The sequence below is a fragment of the Dysidea avara genome, chromosome 14 (assembly GCF_963678975.1).
Source record: "Dysidea avara chromosome 14, odDysAvar1.4, whole genome shotgun sequence".
Lineage (NCBI taxonomy): Eukaryota > Metazoa > Porifera > Demospongiae > Dictyoceratida > Dysideidae > Dysidea > Dysidea avara.
In genome coordinates this window covers 11,771,971-11,782,074 of record NC_089285.1, presented here as the reverse complement: position 1 = coordinate 11,782,074, position 10,104 = coordinate 11,771,971, and the positions used below count along the sequence as shown (strand labels likewise).

Here is a 10,104-nt window from a genome sequence, read left to right as displayed (position 1 = left end):
ATTATCCGTATCAATCACGCTCTACCGAGTCGTTAGCTCCTGGCTTGAACCTTCCGTCGCCATATTAACATTATAGAACTATTGGAAAGTTTGACTGAAGTTGACATGGAGTGTCTGTTAGCAAAGTTTTGCTGATGGAAAAGATGATGGTAAAAGTTAAAGAGCAATAAGACATTTTAGTCTAATATTTTGCAAATTTCTCAGTTTACTGGTTACCAAAGAGTTTTTAAAGTAGGCAAATGCAATGGTCATCAAAAAGGTACAACAACTAGTATTAAAATGTTACGCTTAAAAAATCAACGTACAAAAGTTACAGTTGCTATCAGATTCCACTTAATTTCATCAGTAATTCATGTATCTGCTTCCTCTTTTCCGATGTTGGTGAGAACCATTCCTGTGTGGCCGTAGGTATTGGGTGACTATTCACAATCACTGTCTACAAAAAGTATGATAATACAGGAGGCTCTAATAAGAGTAGTACTTACCTGAAGCAGTGTCTCCACATACTGTAGTACAAACAGTCCACAATCCGTGTCGTTCTTTTGGAGTGGCATCTAAATAGTATACAAGAACACCTTTATTTTTGAAAACTACTGTAACTGGATGAAAGGGTGCTAACCATCATAGCAATGCAAAACTTAGTAGACAATGAGCTATACTAGGAACTCTGTCAAAGTTTGTCATTAGGTGGGTTACCCAGCAAGGCAGTGACATCACCTTGCATGCACAATATACTGACCCCATTACGATCTCACTGGTAGACAATGGGATTTGTGACCCATTGAATGAAAACTGGCTGTTTTGCAATATTCTACTTATACAAATGAATTATAAGATACAAGTGTGCCACATAATAGTTTTATGCACATTTCAGTCACTTTGCTATGTATTAAAATAAAGCTCAAATCAATAAAACTTATATGCCAACAAACTAGACTGTTTATGGAGAGTAAGAAAAGCTTTTACAGTAAATACTACAGGAAAGCACTATAGCTTGATGGAGTTGTCAGTTAATGGTGAACAAATTCCATTTTCGTAGAATGATTTATATAGTCATGAATTATGATCAGTTATTTAAACACCTGTATTTATTTGCTGTATTGTAGCTTTACAAATTGAACTTGCTGTTATAACTGACCATTCATCATAAAAGCTGAAACTTTGGATGTAATGAAGCAATAAAATAGAATAGCAAAAATGGCTGGTTTTCACTCAGTAGGTCACATTTAGTTAATTCTTTTATATTTGCAAAGTATGCAAAGCATTTTAACTTTAACCTGACTAAGAGAATAAAGAGGTCGCTGTTCTTTTTAACTAAAAAGACAAATCCCTGACTAATTATTCATAAAAAATATTTAACGTCAGCACAAGCTCAATTAAATTAGTATGGTAATGATTTTTGTGCATAACACTGTGCTGGCGGAGAAAACGCCCAGGGTCACACACTATAAACAATGAGACAATCATAATTATTAGATCTGTTAATACCGGTGAATGAACAATTGAGTGGCATTCTATATAATGTCCACTACAAAGCAGGTAATTAATATGCTGGACCATGCCCTGTACTCTGGATCATGTGTAGAAGATTAGCATCTGTTCAGGATCTTTACACGTAAACAACAATATTACAAAAAATAGCATGTATTATCCCACGTATTTTCGAAACAGGCCCACCCGTAAATTGATGACCCTGAATTTATTGACATCTATTTACACACTTGTGTCAGTAGGTCACTGATGAAGGATTGATACAGTGATCTACTGTAACAATCTTCATGGAATAAGTGCATTTACGTGGAGAGGTGACTCTTAAAAGGATGTGGAAATTACCACTAAGGGGAGGAAGACCAACTATAGATCTAAAAGCCTGCTGAGTCTTATCCCAAAGCCAGGAAAGTGGCACTTGATACTCAACATTTCCCCTCCAAACTATTTGGATGTCCTGATATATACATAGTATACAAGGGCTCATTCAAGATTTTTTTTTAAAAATTCCGTAGCAACTTGTTGAAAGCATTTTGGGTTGATCTAAAAACTTGTTTGGGCTTAGTTTTACCTAACTAATTGAAGCTGTTCTTTGGGTGATATTATTTTGTAGGCCATACCTACTCCTTTGTGGTCCCTACTATACAGTAATACTGTATGATTAAGTACATGAAGATACTTTTGACAGTACATTGTATGTCTAGTTGCCTATCTAGCTAGTTGGTTAACTGCAAGGTTTTATAATGAATTTTATTATCTCCTGAAATACCAGCTATTTGCAAATATGATGATGGCTGCTGTAACTAAGTTTGTCGACAACTTGGAATACTTGTAGTCAGAATACTAGAAGTTGGTAGGTGTTCAGAGGAAGAAAATTATTCTGAAAATTGTCAGTGTACGGTACTTGTGTCGTATTATCCAGTCAACCACAATAGCTAGTGTAAAAATTTTGAATCTTGTGCATGTATGGTTCATGCATGGTATGTTATGTTCTGTCGGATATTTTTTATTATCTAGGACCGGGTCACATACAATCTGCCAAATGCCACAGTCACCACTAAGCTGGTGGAAATAATGAACACACACAAACAGGGAGTGTCTAAATATCAAGTTAGGTAATTACCACATAAAGTTATTATCACTTTACAGTGACCAGCACTGAAAGAGTAACATGTGCTGTAGCCTAAGGATTACCTAACCTAATAGTACTGCACAGGGACTTAGAAAAATTATTATGTCCAAAATGTAACTACCTTGCAATTCTACATGTGCATGCATTGTACCGTATGTACGATTCATTCTTTATCATGTGCATATTGTGGTTAACACATACATGTATCTTCAAGTTATGCCCTACATGTACATATAAGTAGTTGTCAAGCTAAATCAAATGCCACAGTGAGTGGACCATCTCAAGCTGATTGTTGGGAGAAGCAATTTGATCGTAAATGAGTAGGATGCCAGATTTTCTGTAGATGAAGAGCATGAACATCAAACTAACCAGTCAGCCTTGTTTCACTATATATTATTATAATAAAAATAAGGCGAACCAAAAGAATGACACCAGCCAACATTTTTTGGCTGAATGTGTGCCCCAACGGTCTATTAGCAAATAATGAATTATGCTTTGTTTCTGTGTTATTTTCAGTACATTCACCCAATACCACAAATGCAGCATTGCAAACAATCAGGCTGAGGCAATATTTAGCAATGAAACAACCAATTCAAGCCTTATAGCCTTAGCCATTATCGAGTCATGTAGCTTTGAAATTCAGTCAGTCAGTGAGCAGTAATTGTAGCAACTTATGGGAGGCATATTAAAGGCTTGGTTTTTAGTCACATTTTTTGTGAGAATTTGCAACCTCCATGATCAGTATTGCTGTATTGTATGATAGGGGAGAAGGAGTATCCTACTTCAGAGTAACAAAATGTGTGGGTTGTGATCCCGAGATTTTAAAGTGGTAGTTGGGCTAAGTGGGCCAGGCATCTGTTCTGCCTGTTCAGTGTGTTAAGTTACAAAATGGTATTGTAGTAGGTATGGCTCAATGAGGTATTATTTTGTTACTTAAAACTTCTCTTCCTTTAATACAAGTGTAATTTAGAGTAGGGATATCAGAATAATAGCAATGAAAGAAGAGAGATGATCTACACCTATAGCTATATTAGTGGATCAGTCTATTGTGAGGCTGTCTGACTAGTATAACTGCATTAGATCATCTCATTGCTTTTTATCCCTATTCTAATATGAAATTTCTTCCACTTTTGTAAATTTTGTTCTTGAAGTCACTCTGGTTATATTGTAGGCTTGGTTATGCTAACTAATACTGCCAAACTGTATGGTGAAGTTGGTGTGTGTTGGGTGGGCCTAATCTCCATAATCTCTACCATACAGTACTAGTTTTTACAATGCAGTATTCTCAAGCTTATGTAGACAGATGTGGTTGTTATAAATATGCAGTGACACACACGCGTATGTTCATACAGCAATTTGATAATATGTCATCAAGCAACTTGTGATTTCAAAGAAAACATTTCCTTAACAAATTCTCTATGTCATTGGCACTAAATACACCTCATAAACTTTGTTTCAATAACTCTAACATGAATTTTTCTCCTACATTACCTGTACCCCTCATGAAAAGGATGCCAAACACAAAAAAAGTCATGGCAGATATGAGCATCCTCTCTAAATACTTTAATTAATCAGATGAACCATTATTATTATTCTTTGACACATTACAGTATCATGTGAGGTGAGTGATGAAATTTGGTGTGCACACATCAGTAGACACTACGTAGAGTTGAAACCAATGCTACATTCTGTACCGTTTAAACACTACTTTTATCTTTACACTATCTTTTACAGCAATTGTTGGCTATTCTATACCGCAGAACTATCCAATAATATGTATATCAGATATTACCTTAGATGATTTGGTCTCACGGGTTGCTTTAAACTGGCCAGGACAACAGATGATGACTACTTACCAGTGGGAGCTATTGGAGACATGATGTAGCAAGGGAACGTAGGTGAGTATACTCACCTCTCACATACTGGTAAGATGATTAATTCCTTAGAGAATAGGTCAACAGTCTTAGTCCATCTTTTAACAAGAGAGTGAAGCTTCTCTGAACTGTAACAACAACATTGAGTGCATGCATTAAATTACTATACAATACTATATATCAAACAGTACAGTGACATTGTTTAAGTAGAGATCACTCCGTGCTGTCCAAAATGTTTCCTTTGAAAACCATCTCACTTATACATCAAATTCAGGTGGCCTGATTAAAAAAAATCAACAAAACGCAAAATATAAGTGAATTCTTTACTGCCTGCCTCACTGACCACAGTAGCAGGGCAAGAGACCATTTTTGATTATGCTGCTTGAGGTACTGGACACCTGAGGAAACTTGTAACTCTCTTGTATATACTACATTATGTACTGAGGAGGTTGACCTGCTGTAGGTATTTGAGCTGATCCTATATAACACAACTTACTCCCAAGTTCTACTCCTTGTTCTTGGAGCATCATCTCTGCTACCAAATGTTTCGTTAACCAACTTGTGAAGGAAGAATTGGCTGAACACATGTATCCTGTCTTTGTTGATATATAGTTTATTCCACAGATACCTGTAAGGAGGTATAATCTTGTTAGGGATGAGCTTATATTCACTTATTATTACTTTACAGAGTACGTACTAGCTACTTCCAGATCCAGTTTGTTCCCTACTCTACTTTTTAAGCGAACTTCTAGTATTTATCTATCAGCTTACAGTACTATGTAGGTAGGGCTTAGCTACACAGCACTAGTAATACAGGGAAGGCATACCTTAGTGTATATATAATATGTGGGAGGCATCATCCCAAAATATATAATTTGGTTGACTGTTGACTGCTATATATACCATCCAGGAAATGACCATCTGAAATTGAACTGAAAGCTGTTTTAACAGCTGATTAGAAAAGCCACTATCACTGAATTTCTATTTGCCTGAGTACATCGTGTATTATGGTGACTGTTCTATTTATCTTGATCTTGATGTGCAATTGCTGATGTGGGGTATGGGTTCTGGCTATGTCTCAGTGTCTACCTAACACACAACAGATTTTGCAACAAATAAATGCTGGTTAGTGTTTGTCACAGCAAGAATGCATCTAGAAATGCAAGTAGTTATGAAACTCTACTGGTCAGCTGACAAGCAACAGCACATACAAATCACTAAATTATAGTTATGCACTCACATGTGTATATCTCAGTAATGTAAAACAGCTCGCCAATGTGTTTATTCCAATATATTGGTTCAATATGTATATGTCCGTAAATTAAAGCCTATACAATTGGCAGAATGGTAAAGGAGGATAGTTAAAAGGCATGACAATAGTGAATAAATGTCACTTTGTATTAATACACCAAGGGTTTGCTTTTTAAGTGAATTCGAAACATTTCTGGAAATAATTAGGGCCATAACTGTAGCCAGTTTTCTGTTACACTTGACTGAACGGATCAGCCAGTAGAAATTCTGTTAGGTAAACTTAACCAATACTGCCTTGTCATTGTGAGAAGAAATTGAGGTAGATTTCTTGATGATATTTTAGTATGGGCCAGGCTTACCCTTTCGTTAATCCCTACTATTCACTGCTATTGTACTGTATGATAGTCCCCAAAATCTGTAAATATTATGTACAGATATTTCCATGGAATCATGTATAATCCTGTTGCACTTTAGTGGTAACACTGTTTAATAGGGATCACACATTATCACAGTGAAATTTGTTCTTTCCTGCTAAAAAGCATGGCAGTAAACTAATTAACTGAATATGCTTTATGGGGTCTCATATGATATACTCCATGTAAACAAACAAATGGTTCAAAATAGGGTTTCAATGGACTTTAAATGCCTCCTCTTCTAAAACCACTTAGTAAAAAGGCTACAAGTCTAGTGTTGTTTTAGTACAGCAAATTCATTTTAGTTTACTTCTAGTTCTAGTACCCCAATTCTGCCATAGTTTTAGTTAGTTTTAGTTCTAGTATCCCAATTCTACCATAGTTTTAGTTAGTTTTAGTTCTAGTACCCCAATTCCACTAAAGTTTTAGTTAGTATTAGTTCTGGTACCCCATATTTCTGTAATTTAGTTAGTATTAGTTTCATTTCAGTTAGTGTTAGTTTTAGTGTTAGATATCTTCACATATACTAACCTTGGTAGCACCCCCTAAACTTACAGAAACTTTAGATTTGGTGTTTTGATGTTCAGCACTATTTCCACTTACCATTGTGCACAAATGAACAAATGCTCTAATAGAACTGAGCTTAAATAACCTAAATAGGCAGAATTAATGCTGAATAGCAATGTTTCAGAGGAGGTTGGACACGATACAAGCACTTCTGAAATTTATTTCTGTTAATTGCGTAATTCTTATATATGACAAGGAGTAAGTGATAGAAGAAATGTTTAGCAATATCCACACCATGTTACCTTGTGCTTCTTAAGATGAACAGCAAATTCTTATTGCAAGGCGGGTGTGTGAGTTTCTAATTCTCTTTTCGATTCTCTGTAAGGCCAAACTAGCGGCGTCCGCTCTTCTTTTTCAATACTCTGAGAGGCTTTGTTAGCATGCACATTGCTTTCTTCGACAATCATTGTGTTTAAATACACGTACATAAGGCGTTCCTACAGTATTACACATGGATTCCACCCAGCGAATGCTTACACACATGATCCTGTAGATTTCAAGAGAAATTTACGAGCCTGGAGTAGTGGGGTTGAATGGGGTTGACCGGCTGAATAGACTAAACTTGAAGTGCACTCTCGAATGGTATTTGTGAAAACTTTCATGGACGCTTGGTTAAACTTTCAATACAAAATGTATGCACCCATGTGTGCATGTCCAACCTCCTCTGACAATGTTTATGGTAGCATTTGCAGGCATTTTCAGGCATCACCATCTTCAAAGGAAAGTGCTAAGTGGTTATAGTGTACAACACCCTTTTATGTAGGATTGCTTGAGAAACCTTTTAGTTAGCTCTAGTTCTTGAACTAAAAGTTTTAAAGGTTTTAGTTTAGTTCTAGTTTTTGAACCAAAACTTGACAGAATTTTAGTTTAGTTTTAGTTTTAGAACTAAAATAGACCACAATTTTAGTTTAGTTCTAGTGTACTAGAACTAGAATTAAATTGCTGTACTAAAACTAGATTTAGTTCTAGTTCCTTAGAACTAAAACAACACTATACAAGTCCCATATTTTTTTTTGGTACTTTTGTCAAAAAGTGATTGGTTTTATGGCTGGACTAAAGAAATACTAAAAGATGCACTGTGATGAATCTGATAGATAGACTCGGCCTTCATTATTTATGATGGATAGAACACCATCTCTCACAGTAGTAACCACTTACTTTAGGTAGAATTCAATTATTTTGTCATTTAGATATTAGTTATCTTGTAGGCAGTTTAGGTCTGACAGATGTATAGTCACTTTGTTGTATGATAACCTAAGGGTGGTAATATGTTAAGCCAAATCACTATTATCATATACAGAAATTTATCATCCTCTGCCTTAGTGAACTTGACTGGATGAGTTGATTGATGACTCTTTTTTGTAGCTACAGGCAATTGTTAACAATGTTAGACACAAACATTTTTGTGTGGTAGTGGAGAGGAGGAGGTGTCTATGTATGTATGTATGTATGTATGTGTGTGTGTGTGTATGTGTGTATGCATGCGTACGTGTGTGGGTGCACATGCATGAGTGTAGTGTGTGCATATGTTCCCCCACTTTTTTTCCTTGGGTGGGAGAAAAGGGAAAACATTGGTCTGGGCACAGGACTAAAACTGTGACATACCAATGCCACAGGCAATGGCAGAACACTTTTAGAAGAGCTCTGCTGTCTGCTCTGCCGCTATGATACATATATAAAATTGTATTAGTCAGCGCATCAATTATTGTACAATGCGTTTAATCATGAATACTTGGCTAGCGCTTTTTTGTAGCTACAAGCAGTTGTTAACAATAGACACACAGATTTTTATATGGTAGTGGAGAGGAGGAGTGTCTTATGTTGTGTGCATGTGTGGGCGCATGTGTGTGTGTTTAATTTAGTGTGTGTTCTGTGTGTAGTTTAGTGTGTGGTTTGATTTGGCGATTTAGGCAGAATTCGCCAAACCGCCAAATTAAAATCACCGTCAAATGTACCGCGCCTACGGTAAGTTTGTCCTTTTACTGCCTTTCTTCACTGGATACAAAGGCAAACTTCGTAAATGATTGCTTACGATCACTTCAATGTCATGTAAACAAATGCCCATAACTTGCATACATTTGGCCAGGTCTACTGCAATGAAAGTAAGAATTTCTAACTCCTCTTGAGTAGGTGAATAAGATAATATCCAGGTATTTATTGTTAGTCCCTTTCTTTACTAAGAAAGTGGCATTCAAAAAATTTATGTTGTTTTCAACAATACACAAATATTTCACCAATCATTTTCAATATTTTATATTGGAAATTTAGGCTTGCGCTACTGCATCACGTTTTCGCAGATCCGGTCGCATATGTTTTTCATTTTTGCTTTTGCTTTAAATGGTAATGTGGTTCACAGTAATTTAGTAGCACTAGCTCTTTCTGTAGCCTGATTCATGCTATAATATCAATTACTTCCTACGAATTTCTGTCTTCATTTCTCTTCGAATTAAAGGCATGTCACTCTGCTATATCAGATCTAACAGCCACACCAACTTATAATATACAGCAGCTTACCTGTCTAAAAGCTGAACGGTTCATTTTTTGCTAAACGTTTAGCATACTATAGTGTAATATATGATGTCAACATATAATAATGTTACTGTAAATCCAGATAACAAACTATAGTGAAATCATATATCATATGCAAAAGCTTTCGGCTCATGAAAATACACAACATTCCATGTAATTACTCTTGTGGGTCTGCCTTACCATGCACATGAACACTCCACAATCATATGTGTTTTGTAAATCTTGAAATGGAATTTCCTATAGTGCAGGATGATATGAGAGGAAAATATGTTATGTGTATGTGGATTGAAGAGGTGTGGAGACAGGAGAATAATTATAGTGTAGTGTAACTCTATAATGTCCTCACCTTCTGGCAAATGTATTCCCAATCAGCAAAAGTCATAATGTTTTGTTCTTTTCTCTTTATATTCTAGAGTTAGGTATTTCCTACACCAAAATAACTTCAAACACTGCTACACTAACAATGGTGACACACTTTAATAATGTTTCTTCTTCAGTTGATCCATTCGCTGTTTTTGAGTCAAAACAAAGTATTTGTTTAAATGTAAAATCGATGTCCTAACGTAGAGTATCAATCATACTGCCTAATATAATCAAAACCTCACCTCTAGATACCAATGATACCCACTATTCACTGAAATTAATAACAGTCATTTACTAAACACATCCACCTAAAAAGTACTACTGTTCATATGTATTACAAGATTATGTATATATACATGTTACATTTTTAGTCCATGTTTTTACTCCATCATAGCTTTTTCCCTTAAGTTTGGTGTGAAAAAATGTACTATAAGTGTACACATCTGGGTAGTATTCTGATATCATGTTGAAATAAAGGTTGATAATC

The 10,104-nt window shown here is 35.7% G+C and overlaps 1 long non-coding RNA gene across 1 annotated transcript; it reads right to left on the bottom strand.

The window, feature by feature from the left end:
- Positions 1 to 260: 260 nt before the first annotated feature.
- Positions 261 to 8,570, bottom strand: LOC136244345 (uncharacterized). Its single transcript, XR_010695161.1, has 7 exons — positions 8,024 to 8,570; positions 7,884 to 7,979; positions 4,991 to 5,122; positions 4,533 to 4,622; positions 4,413 to 4,485; positions 486 to 554; positions 261 to 436 (listed from the first exon to the last, which is right to left on the bottom strand). It is a non-coding gene; the product is annotated as an uncharacterized lncRNA (long non-coding RNA).
- Positions 8,571 to 10,104: the final 1,534 nt, after the last annotated feature.